Here is a 12926-nt window from a genome sequence, read left to right as displayed (position 1 = left end):
CATAAAATGAGCCCAAACTAGGGGGCATATTATCAAGGACAGGCGATACATTATCGCCGCTTTTATCGGCAGGAATCTGCCGATAAAGCGGCGATAATGACCTTGATAATATGCTCTATGAATTCCAATCGAAGCCCATGTTAGATGTGAACACATCTAACATGGGCTTCGATTGGAATTCATAGAGCATATTATCAAGGCCATTATCGCCGCTTTATCGGCAGTTTTCTGCCGATAAAAGCGGCGATAATGTATCGCCTGTCCTTGATAATATGCCCCTAGATTTGTAGCCAAAGAGTGCCATAAATCTGGCCTATAAACACAGAGCAGAAGTAAATGAAAAGAATCTGTACCAGTGGCTAAAGCCGCACACAAGTTCAAGATAAAAAAGACTATCATACAAAAAGATAAAAACACAGTAGTAGAAAAACTGAATAACAGTTTCTCAAAGAGTAAAGCCAGCTCGGTATCCGAGATCAAAAAACAAGATAAGTCACCACAAAGAGGAGATCAAATGAGTCAAATTTTAAGCAGATTACAAAGTCTCGTCAGGAGAGATGGCTGTTTGATTTATTTTAGCAATGTGTTCCATTGCTGTGTGAAACAAGAAGACTGGTGATCAGAAAACAGGAATATGTGTTTCCAAAATGCTATACAATCACTCACAGTGCAGATAGAAGGATCCTCGCTGTGTTAATAAAATGTAGTACCTAATAGGATTATCTAACACAAAACTCGCTTCAATCTTCTGGCTTTTACATGGTGGTGGCAGTGAATATTCTTGTTCTTGATTTTCCACGTGAGTCACGGCTACGTGACCTGCAGGCGACCTCCGCTGAGGTCACGCTCTCCTCTTAATTGGTGTCAGCAGAATACCACCGCTGGGAAACATGGCATTCCACCTGGAATGTGGACTAGGCAGCCTGTAGTTATTAATTTACCACAAGAAACCAAGAGACTCTTGGCTACTGCACTTTACCTGTTAAATGTAATAAAATAAAAGAGCAGCGCGCAGTAGCACGCGCTATAAAACAGACAATTGAATCCACAAATGATTAAGCTGCTATACACTATAACAAAGGCAATAACCACAGTGGGAGGCATTGAGAAACTCACCATAAATAAACATAAAATACAGCAGAGTGTAAACGCAAAAAGAAGACACTTGTTAGTTTGAGGCAGAAACTATCGGCACATTTTACTACTTTATCGAATAGAAAACATCAGTGTGTGAGCACCAAAGTATACTTTACAAAAGCTGCATTTAACTCAGATTCTTTCTGCTTGAACATAAGCCTCCTCTCCTTCAAACGGTATATCCTCATCCCTGTTGCATCCTAGCTCTTAATTAAATGAGGCGTTTCCATCTCCCCCTAGGCACAACGTGACATGTCTAAAGTAAAACATTTCTACCCTGCCACTAACCTCGTTCCATGCCTCCAGCCATCAGAACAACAGCATTGTATGAAACATTTATCATAGAACTTAAAAACACTTTGCATTGACATTTCATTATTTGAAATAAACATGGCACTGCTGTCTCTTTGCGAACATAATCTCATATCTGAACTCTTAGCCACCATCTATTTTGGTTGCACATACAGAATAATTTAGTTTACATTTTTCCCTGTCAGGACTGATTGACAATGTGTATATTTTGGCAACAATACTTTTGTACCTCGTTAGGTTATATATGAAAGACTCTGTCTCCTCTTTATTTATTTATCTAGTCATGTATTTATTTAGTTATTGTTATGTATGGTAGACAAGTCCTGAGAGCAACAGAGAGATATAAAAGAAGAACAAGCACAGAGAGTAACACACCATTGCAAGACTGATTTAGGGTGACTAATTAACGATAGAGCAAGAACGGGACTCCATTGCTGCACTTGGAGAGGGATGGGGATGCAGAACAAGGTCCTTTTTATTAATTAAATAAGGTGCACCACCAGTAATGTATTCGGGAGGAGGCACACCAGCAATACATTATGTTACTGGCATAAGTTGGGGTTGCACTGTCATAGTGGAAGAGGCAAGGCACTAACACTGCCTGTTGTGAGAAAGAAGTGAAGCGGCAATCCTTTTTAGGCCGACACCTACCAGAGGTTTGTTAAAGAGAGTTGGCCTAACGGCTAGGGCGCTCGACCTCGGACCTGGGGCTCTGGGTTCGAGTCTCGGTAACGACGCTAAAACCTCCTGTGAATCTGGGCAAATCACTTAATCTCCCCGTGCCTAAAAAATTTAACTAACTGGAAAAATATGTAAAGCGCTCTGATACCTGATTCGGTTCGGGTCTGCTATATAAAACTCTGCAAAAAAAAATAAAAAATAGAGGGGTTCTTCTCAGTAAGAGACTATCAGAGCTGCTCATGTGATGAGTCCCTCCAGAGATCTTCAATTTTCTTGCAGGATTGTGGGAGTGGTTATTAGAGTGTAACAGTTTGAGAAGCATGCTTGCATGTTTTAATTTAGTCCTGCTCTCCATAGGGAACCAGTTCAAGGAAAGAAGTACTGAAGTGAAAGGATGAAAGAAATCATTCCCCAAAAATGAGCCGAGGAGCTGCATGCAAAATAGCTTTGAGTGAGGCAAGGAGGATTTAAGCAGTGCATAGGGGTATGATATGCCTACAGTTTAATCTTGAAAGTACTAAGGCTTGAACAATTTCCTTGAGGTCCTGTTGTAGTAGGATTAATGTGACTCCCTCCAACCCCCCCCCCCACTACATGTGTCTGAGCTAATAGAGGCCATTGGGTCCCATATTAATATGTTCCTGATGATTAAACCAATTGTTAAGGTTGAAACCCATTGACTTGGAGCTTTCAAGGAAAGAGTGCGCACAATCCAGGATGATGTGGCGGGTGAGAGGGGGAGTCTAACCACTTTTGAGCAAGTGTAGATGTCAGTGGACAACATTTATGTTAGACCCCTGGCGGAGGTGGCAAAGGGCAGGGGGCTGTCCTTGGTGTGTATGCCGACGACACCCAATTGGTGATCGCTTTCTCGAAGAAATGCGATACCAATTTGGGTAAATTCAAAGAGGATCTCCTTGCAGTCTCTGATGGATGGCGGCAAACTGTTTACAGTTGAACTCCAGTAAATCGGAGATTCTGCTGTTTGGGAAGGACCGGGAGCTATGGTCCGAGCAATGCTGGCCGGATCACCTCACACCAAACCCCCCTTCCCTAAGGAGGTTGTGAAGAACTTGGGTGTGTGGTTTGACAACGGCTTGACCTTTGACAAACAATCGAAAGCCGTCGCAGGGGTCTGTTTCGGGCTTCTGCGAGGCCTGAAACCTTTGCTTGGTTTCTTCCCTCCCAAGGTGCGCCAGACCATTGTCCAGGAGTCAATTTTGTCCAGACTGGACTATGGTAATTCCCTCTACTTGGGCGCCAATAAGGCCAGCATCAAGCGCCTGCAGAGGGTCCAGAATGCGGCAGCCCGGATTCTGGTTGCACTGCCTAGATCCTGCTCAGTGGCGCATGTGCTCCCCAAACTCCACTGGTTGCTTGTCGAAAAGCGCATTCAGTTCAAGGCGCTGTGCATATCACATAAGATCTTGACTCACCAGGCTCCATTAGGTCTATCTCACTTGCTGGAGCCCTATGTGCCTGGGCGTCCATTGAGATCTGCTGACCTAGCGTTGGCCTGCGCCCCTCGAGTCTGTAGAGCTTGTGCCAGGGGGTGTTCGTTCTGCTGTCTGGCGGCAAAACTTTGGAACTCAATCCCGGGTCCTATTAGAGCTACTCCGAACCATCTGGCGTTTCGAAAAGCCTTAAAGACCTGGCTCTTTCCTACTTCTGCTGTCTAATCACTCTGTTGCACTTTCAGGCTCTTGTCTTCGGTCTCTGGTCACGCTAGGACGTCTCATCGCTGAGGCAGCCATGCGCATTACAAATCCGAAATAAATTAAATAAATAAATAAAGAAGTGGACCAAAGAAGTAGGATCTCAGTTTTGCTGGAGCTGAGTTTGAGGTTTTGGGAAGCTATATAAGACTTAATGGCATTAAATGCTGAAGCCAGTAGGGAGATATCCATCGGAGAGGATCCCAAACCTGCAGATAAAGCTGGGTAGTATCAGAATATTGATGGTAAGATATGCCAGACCTTTTAATGATATTCAGATGTGCAAGGTGGATCTTAAAGAATACAGGGGCTAGGGCAGATCTTTGGGGAGCCCCTTGTGTTACAGAAACTGGCATGCATAAAGAGTTCTTGAAAGTGATAGAATGCATTATACCGCTGAGCCTGTAACCAGGCGAAGTCGCCCCCACACACCCCTGCTACTGCCTCCCATCAGCTGTGCCCTTGGTGCCCTTTGCTGCCTTCGTTTTTAGCTCGCTCGTTTTTTGCTCTCTCTGCCCTTTGCTGCCTTCGTTTTTAGCTCGCTCATTTTTTGTCCTCTCCACCCTCTGCTGCCTTCATTTTTGTTTACTCGTTTTTTTTTCATTCTATTGCCTCTGCTGCCTTCGTCTTATTTCACTCGTTTTTCTTACTCTCTTAGCGTTTTGTCCCACGGGGCGACCCAGCCCCCGCTGAGCCGCCCTCTGCCCTCCTTTCCCGCCGCTGCCTCCCTGCGGCCCCGCCCCCCCATCCCATTCGCCGCCCCGCTCCCGCCACCCAGCTGCTCCTCCCTCCCGGCTCCTTCTTATGTTGCCCATGCATACGCGCAGCGTTGACGCGCAGCGGGCGCGCCGATTGTGCGCTGAAGGCGTGCCAAAGGCAAGCCCGTCTGCGCCCGTCCGTGCCTGGCCCGCGCCCACCGCCAGGACCACTGGCCCTCGCCGATGCAAGATGACCCGACAGACCTACGACGCCGCCGCCCTCAATGCACTCAATGCCGGCCGGAACCCCGCCTGCTGCCGAGCGACCCCGAAACGCACCCACGGACCCTTCACAAAAGCTGCAAGTTCACCTGTCTCCGATCCCGGCGCCGCTCCCGCCAAGCCAAACACCAGCAGCAACCCGCTCCGTCCACAGACACGCCGTGGAACTCTGGAACCTCCTCGACACAACATCACCAGACATCGCCTTCCTCACGGAAACATGGATGAATGTCTCCTCAGCCCCCGACATCACCATAACAATCCCGGACGGGTACAAGATCATCAGGAGGGACCGCATCAACCAGACCGGAGGAGGCATCGCCATCGTCCACAAAAACACCATCCGCATCACGACCGACGCCAACGACACCCTCGCCACCGCGGAACACCTCCACTTCCAGATACACACCGACCCTAAGATGACCCTCAGAGGCACCCTCGTCTACAGACCCCCGGGACCACGCACACAATTCAGCGAAGACATCGCCGACTTCATCAGCCCACACGCCCTCCCCTCCGCCGACTACATCCTCCTAGGGGAACTCAACTTCCACCTGGAGAACAGCAAGGACCGCAACACCGCCGCTCTGCTGGAAAACCTCGCCAACCTCGAACTCAAGCAACTGGTCAACACCCCCACCCACTACGCCGGCCACACGCTTGATCCCGTCTTCTCTTCCAGCAAGTACATCACCTTCAGCCACACCACCGGACTCCACTGGACCGACCACAGCTGCGTCCACTTCAGCTTCAAAAGAACCAAGACCCACCACCTCCCGCAACAGGTACCTCACAGGAATTGGAGCAAGATCACCGCCAACCAGCTCACCACCTCCCTCAGCCAGAGCCCACCCGCCAACACAACGGACCCCAACGAAGCAGCCCGCAACTTCACACAGTGGCTGACCGCCTGCGCCGACGACCTCGCTCCACTGAAGAACCCTCCCAGCAGGCCCAGAAGCAAGAAAGACTCCTGGTTCACCGACGAACTCAAGGACTCCAAGAAGAACTGCCGCACCCTCGAGAAAGCCTGGCTCCTCGACAAGACCACTGACAACATTACCGCCCTCAAACAAGTCACCCGTAAGCACCACCAGCTTATCCGCACCACCAAGAAGAAATCACTAAAGGACCGACTGGACAGCAACGCCCACGACAGCAAGGAACTCTTCAGCATCGTAAGGAGTTCTCCAACCCCAGCACCGGCAACAACGACATCACTCCTTCACAAGATCTCTGCGACTCTCTCGCCTCGTTCTTCCACCGCAAGATCGCTGACATCCACAACAGCTTCGGCGCACCACCCACGCACCCAACCGTCGAACCAACGCCCCCCACCACCGCCTTCCGCACCTGGACCACAGTGACCACCGAAGACATCGCCCGCACGATGAACACCATCCACTCCGGATCTCCGACCGACCCGTGCCCCCACCACGTCTTCAACAAGGCTGACTCCACCATCGCACCCCAACTCCGGAACATCATCAACTCCTCCTTCAACACCGCCACCTTCCCGGAGAGCTGGAAGCATGCCGAGCTCAGCGCCCTCCTGAAGAAACCAACAGCGGACCCCACCGACCTCAAGAACTTCCGCCCCATCTCGCTCCTCCCTTTTCCTGCTAAAGTCATCGAGAAGATCGTCAACAGACAGCTGGCCACCTTCCTCGAGACGAACAGATCCCTCGACCCCTCGCAGTCCGGTTTCAGAGCCAACCACAGCACCGAGACCGCCCTGATCGCAGCCACCGACGACATCCGAGCCCTGCTCGACAACGGGGAAACAGCAGCACTCATCCTCCTGGACCCCTCTGCAGCGTTCGACACTGTCTGCCACCGCACCCTAGTTCAACGCCTCAGCAACATCGGCATCCAAGAGAAGGCACTGGAGTGGATCATCTCGTTCCTCGCCGGAAGAACACAGAGAGTTTGCCTCCCCCCGTTTCGATCCGAGGCCACCGAAGTCATCTGCGGCGTACCACAAGGATCATCACTCAGCCCCACCCTCTTCAACGTCTACATGAGACCTCTTGCAGCCATCGCACGCCAACACAACCTCAACATCATCTCCTACGCCGACGACACCCAGCTGATCCTCTCCCTCACCAGGGACCCCGACACCGCCAGAACCAGCCTACACGAAGGGATGAAAGACGTCGCCGAGTGGATGAAGACCAGCCGCCTGAAACTGAACTCAGACAAGACGGAAGTCCTCATCCTAGGACCATCGCCTTCCGCCTGGGACGACTCCTGGTGGCCCCCCGCCCTGGGCACTGCTCCCAAGCCAACAGACCACGCACGCAACCTGGGCTTCATCCTGGACTCCTCCCTTTCGATGACCAGACAAGTCAACGCCGTCTCCTCATCCTGCTTTCACACCCTACGCATGCTCCGCAAGACTTTCCGATGGATCCCGACCGAAACCAGGAAGACGGTCACCCAGGCACTCGTCACCAGCCGACTAGACTACGGAAACACCCTCTACGCCGGAACCACAGCCAAGCTACAGAGAAGACTCCAACGCATCCAGAACGCCGCCGCCCGACTCATCCTGGACATCCCCCGTCGCTGCCACATCTCCAGCCACTTGAGGGACCTGCACTGGCTCCCCGTCAACAAGAGGATCACGTTCAGGCTCCTCACCCACGCACACAAATCTCTCCACGACCTGGGCCCCAAGTACCTCAACGACCGCCTGACCTTCTACACTCCCACCCGCCAGCTACGATTGACCAACCACGCCCTCGTCGCCGAAGAGCCACCGCCGGAGGCAGTCCTTCTCCTACCTGGCGGCCAAAACTTGGAACTCCCTCCCCATCCACCTTCGACTGACCCAGGACCATCTCGCCTTCAGGAGACAACTCAAGACCTGGCTGTCCGAGCAGTAGCGGACCCTTTCCCCCAAGCGCCTTGAGACCCTTCCGGGTGAGTAGCACGCTATACAAATGTCATGATTGATTGATTGATTGATTGAATCGTTTCTTTTTCAATGTACTCATGGAACAATGTCATTGTGTGCAGACTTACTCATACTATGTCCCAACAGCACGATTTGAACAATTCTCATACAAATGGATCGTGCGTTACTTTTCACACTTTCCACTGTACAACCGTCTTGATAAAACTTCATGGCACGCTTGTGCTGCCGTGAATCATCTCTTGTTATCGTTTCAACCTCCGTAGAAAACCTATAAATAGTATTTATCTCATTGTGAAACCGTGTCCCGACAAGAATTCATAATGAGATAAATACTAGTTATATAATTTTGACATGTACAATGAATTTTGTTAAAATTAGTTTAAGGATTTATGTAATGTATCTATATAATTTGGGCAGTGGGATGTATGGAAATACAGACTGGATAAATTGCAGTCAGAATACTGGTGATGTATTTCTTTTATGTTTACACGTTGAGTTAAGCTTTCGAGTCACATGATTGGTTTGAACTATTGAGGCAGGTTGAGATGGAAAAGTTTCCTTCGGAAGTTGAAACGGGATCAAGACATGATTTGCTTTCTCACAAGTGTGCCATGAAGTTTTAGCAAGACAGTTGTACAGCCGGTTATGAATTAGAATGATGCAGGTATATAGCTAGATCTTAAATCTCGTGGGTATAAACAAAAGAGGGAGGTGGATATTTTGCAGTTGATTCATTTTGGAATGTATTTTTCGCTGGAATGTTTTTTTTTTTCGAAATGGTTTGTTTTTTAAAAGGAAGTTGGATTTGCTTTAAAAGAAAGTTTCTTTGGTTGGATGGATTAGGGAACACGACACTGTTTAAGGGTTTGGTTTATGGCTGGCTGTTCAATAAACCACTCTGACTAGCTCTGACCTCTGTTAACCAGCTGTGACGTCTGAGCGCCAGGACGCCTGAGGGTAACTACCGCGCTATATAAATGCTCTTTTCATTTCATCTCATTTCATGATTCTTGCACAGAGGGAGTAAATATTGTAGTGGGGTTATGTAATATGTTTTATGCATGCCATCTACCAAAAGGGATATAAATATGTTGAGCAGACGATCTTTGGTGAACACAAGTCACATTGATGCTTGTTTTTAGGAAGGGCCAGTGGAAACCCGAAATGCATTGGGTAATATAGCATGAGGCTGCCTGGGGCCATGTAATCCCACGTGCTAGCGTTTAAGACCTGGACAGGCAAGTCCTTCGCATTAGAAAAATATGGGATTCATGAAATCATCAGATGAAACATGTACAAAGATGTGAAAAAATATTTGACATACATTTTGGATGAACAAAAAGGATTAAAAATATGCAACATTGGATGAATCAGGATTCTTTTGCAGTTTTCTGTCTTTGCTGTGCGAGTTGTGAGTGGAACATAAGGCACAATCCATTTGTATGAGAAATTCATAAAGAGTTGCCAGTCTTGATCAGTTGCCAGTGAGTTACTAAATGAGAAGTGTGGCTCACTGGTTAGAAGCGGCAGACCCTGAAGCAGAGGTCAGGCCCGGGACCAGGGTTCAATTCCAGACGCGGCATGGTCTTGGGCTCAATGTCCGCGGACTCGATAATTCTCGCCTCGGTGCCTACTCTAATCATAAGTCATACTCTGCAACTCTGGGCAATAGCTTGCTTAATCTCCACAACAGCCCCAACAGCGCTGGGATGCCTGGCTTCACCTTGGGGGTGCCCAGGAGGGGGCATCTCACAGGGAAAGCCAGGAAGGGTTCCACAGCGGTATACAGCGCCAGATGCCCCGAGATGGGGCGGCAGTGCGCTTTACAAGTATACACACATTTACATTTAACCACTCTCATACTTTACACCATGTACCTTACCGTAAATGCACATTCAGTCTTCTAAGGTTTGAATGAGAATGCAAAATCCACTGATAGATCAAACAGTATCCAAAGGCAATAATCACCGCCATTCAAGATGTGTAAAGCATAATTGATGATTTGCATAATGTGGCTTTGAAGTACTGCTGCTCGCTCTAAATTCAGACTGAAGGGCATCCAAGAGATTGTTTTAATTTACATATTAAGTCAAATGACTGTCGTAGGGAGTCCTTCTTTTCTACATAGTTACACAATATTCTTCACCATTTGTGCACTCTTTGAACTGGTCTTATGAATCAGAATCCAGCTAATAAACCTAATTATGTTTCTTGTAATGCCATGAAAGATGGTGAATAAGTTGCACAAGTGGAATGGAAGTTAAATGTCAAATGTAGACTGGGGTGCAGTGTGTATTTACGCCAGCCACACATAGGACAAAAATATATTGCTGCCAGGAGCGTCCCTGTTCTCTGGCTGGGCTGCAAATTTAAAGAACTACAGTGACACACGGAAAGCAGAAGTCCCCTTGACATGTCGGAAAACTTATTTTCCCACTGGTACTATGCTTAGAAGTCCTTGTAATAATAAGGTGAGCCCACCTATAGCATTCTTCTCAGTGTCCTACACACTTACCATCTCATGGGCCCTAGCATACATAAACACAGATATTGCTCTCATCTTGATGAAATACATGTTTGAAAGTCCCCTTTGTTTTAGAATAATGTTTGTCATATAAGTGCCCTGGGAGGATTTTCTCTAGAAGTATTTGTTTCCATTTTGGGATGTAGCTCATAGAAGAGCACATTCCTTATGGTTGATTGATTTTCTAGATCATGGCTACTCGCAAACATTTTACCTGGGGCCACAAAGTATGGTCTGTGGTGTGCCAGAAGTCCGCATTGATGCCAGTGGGGTGGAAATAGTGCTTTGCAGGGCCGGGTTGGTGGTAAAGTGGGCATTGGGGAACTGAAGCACGCATATGGTGTGGTCAATGAGTCACAGACTTGTTTGGAAGGTTTCATTCTATACTGCCTTTTAAATAATCCCCCAGTTTTAGGATGATTCATAGATTTGACAGTACTTTGTTATGCAGCATCTGAATCGGTATCCCTCTACCACACCTTGGGGTATGCCTTCTCTACTTGCTATCACTAACTTGGGACAGTCAAGTGTGAAAAAAAGAAGTAACTTAATTATTGAATTGGAATGAAATAGAATTGCACAATGTGAAACCAGAAAACCTATGATCAGTTGCAGCTTCCACACTGGACCAAATTGTGTGATCCTAGGCAGTTGTTTTATTTTACGTAGCCTGCCTTTTAAACAGCACCTTGAAATCCTCCGCCTGTGTTTGATTTAAAAAACTATAATGTTGCGCACGTTTAATAACAATCCAGGCCACCTATAGGGGTCCACACAACAACTGGCTTGCCTCTTAGCTCACTATTGGCATCGTTAGTAGGGTGGGAGGAGGCATTAATGTTTCTGTGTTCATTTTTTTAAAAGTATCACTTTAAAAAAATACTTCTCAATGCACTGATAACTGATATAATTTGATGTACTAAAGTGAAACACTTGTGCACAGTGTCGTCATGCAGAGGTAAGCGTGGTGGGGCCGTAAGGCGGGACTAGGCGGGGTGGGGGGTGAATGGAAGTCGACATACGATGGGATAATGTAAAGTAAATAAATAAAACCACTTACCTTGCGCTCTCCTCATTGCTGAGTCGGCAAAGCGGCGAGTGCAAGGTAAGTGGTTTTATTTATTTACTATCCTGTCGTATGTCGGCCTCCACCACACCCACCCCACCACTCCCCTGCCCCACCTGACCTCCCCACTGCCTCACCGTGTTTACCTGTGCGAGCTGCCACTATTTGAGCGGTGTCAATGAAATGAACATTTTTTAATTTTGACGAGACATTGTCAATTATATATATACATTCATTGCAAACGGTCTTAACAAATGAATGTGTTCCTAAAGTTAGGTGGTGCTGGATAACTTATTTGCTTCTTTCCAATCAGTTATCTTGTAAACAAATGATTACCCCTTTATTTAACATCTTTCTGAAAGATGGTGCTCTCTTAACTAAACAACATCCCTGTGAATCGTTTTGCAGAGGGAAGCAGGTGAAGGTCAGGACGGCCGCAAGTGGCTCCCAGGCCGTACTTTGAGTATCACTGCTCTTGATAGAACTCATGCTCAGTTATAAACTTTAAAGATTTCACATTTCAAACACAAAGATCTGCTAGAGTACTAATATATCTATGCTATGGATAAACAATGTGTTTCTGTCAAACATGAAAAGATTGCCTAGGGCCCTCTTCCTGTATACCCTTGTTTTCTGGATTAATGAAAGAGTAACCAAGTTGGTTGCCCGCCAGTCAGACTTTCCAAAATGAAATTACATCAAACTTTAGGAAATAATCTTGTCAGTGAAGATCTCCCAGTTTACTGGCCACAAAAGCAATATTCCAGGACACTATAAATAGCTCAGCAATTCTGCCTAGTGAGAAATTAGGCGATACAAAAGGGGATGATGGACGGAGCGTTTGAACAAATCAAACACTCACCCCCAGTCAACTGATCTGGGTTTAATCCATCACCATTCTTTAGTTCACTCAGCCACCCCAGTTCAGACATGGCTATATGCAAATCAGTCTGACCCTGTGCCTTGTGGGAACAGTACAGTCCGAACTACCAAGCCATGTCTTCCCTGGACCGGAACCAAGCATCCTGGGACCGGTTTCGGATTCATAATCCTCATCAGCCAGGCTATCTTGAATCCAGTGGCCAAGTGAACAAGGGACTCACGTCTGAGCATACCCTGCCACACTTAGGGCGAACAAAGCGATACAAAAGGGGATGATGGACGGAGCGTTTGAACAAATCAAACACTCACCCCCAGTCAACTGATCTGGGTTTAATCCATCACCATTCTTTAGTTCACTCAGCCACCCCAGTTCAGACATGGCTATATGCAAATCAGTCTGACCCTGTGCCTTGTGGGAACAGTACAGTCCGAACTACCAAGCCATGTCTTCCCTGGACCGGAAACAAGCATCCTGGGACCGGTTTCGGATTCATAATCCTCATCAGCCAGGCTATCTTGAATCCAGTGGCCAAGTGAACAAGGGACTCACGTCTGAGCATACCCTGCCACACTTAGGGCGAACAAAGCGATACAAAAGGGGATGATGGACGGAGCGTTTGAACAAATCAAACACTCACCCCCAGTCAACTGATCTGGGTTTAATCCATCACCATTCTTTAGTTCACTCAGCCACCCCAGTTCAGACATG

Source organism: Lissotriton helveticus, chromosome 2_1, assembly GCF_964261635.1.
Source record: "Lissotriton helveticus chromosome 2_1, aLisHel1.1, whole genome shotgun sequence".
Taxonomy (NCBI): domain Eukaryota; kingdom Metazoa; phylum Chordata; class Amphibia; order Caudata; family Salamandridae; genus Lissotriton; species Lissotriton helveticus.
Note: the sequence above shows the minus strand (reverse complement) of the source record.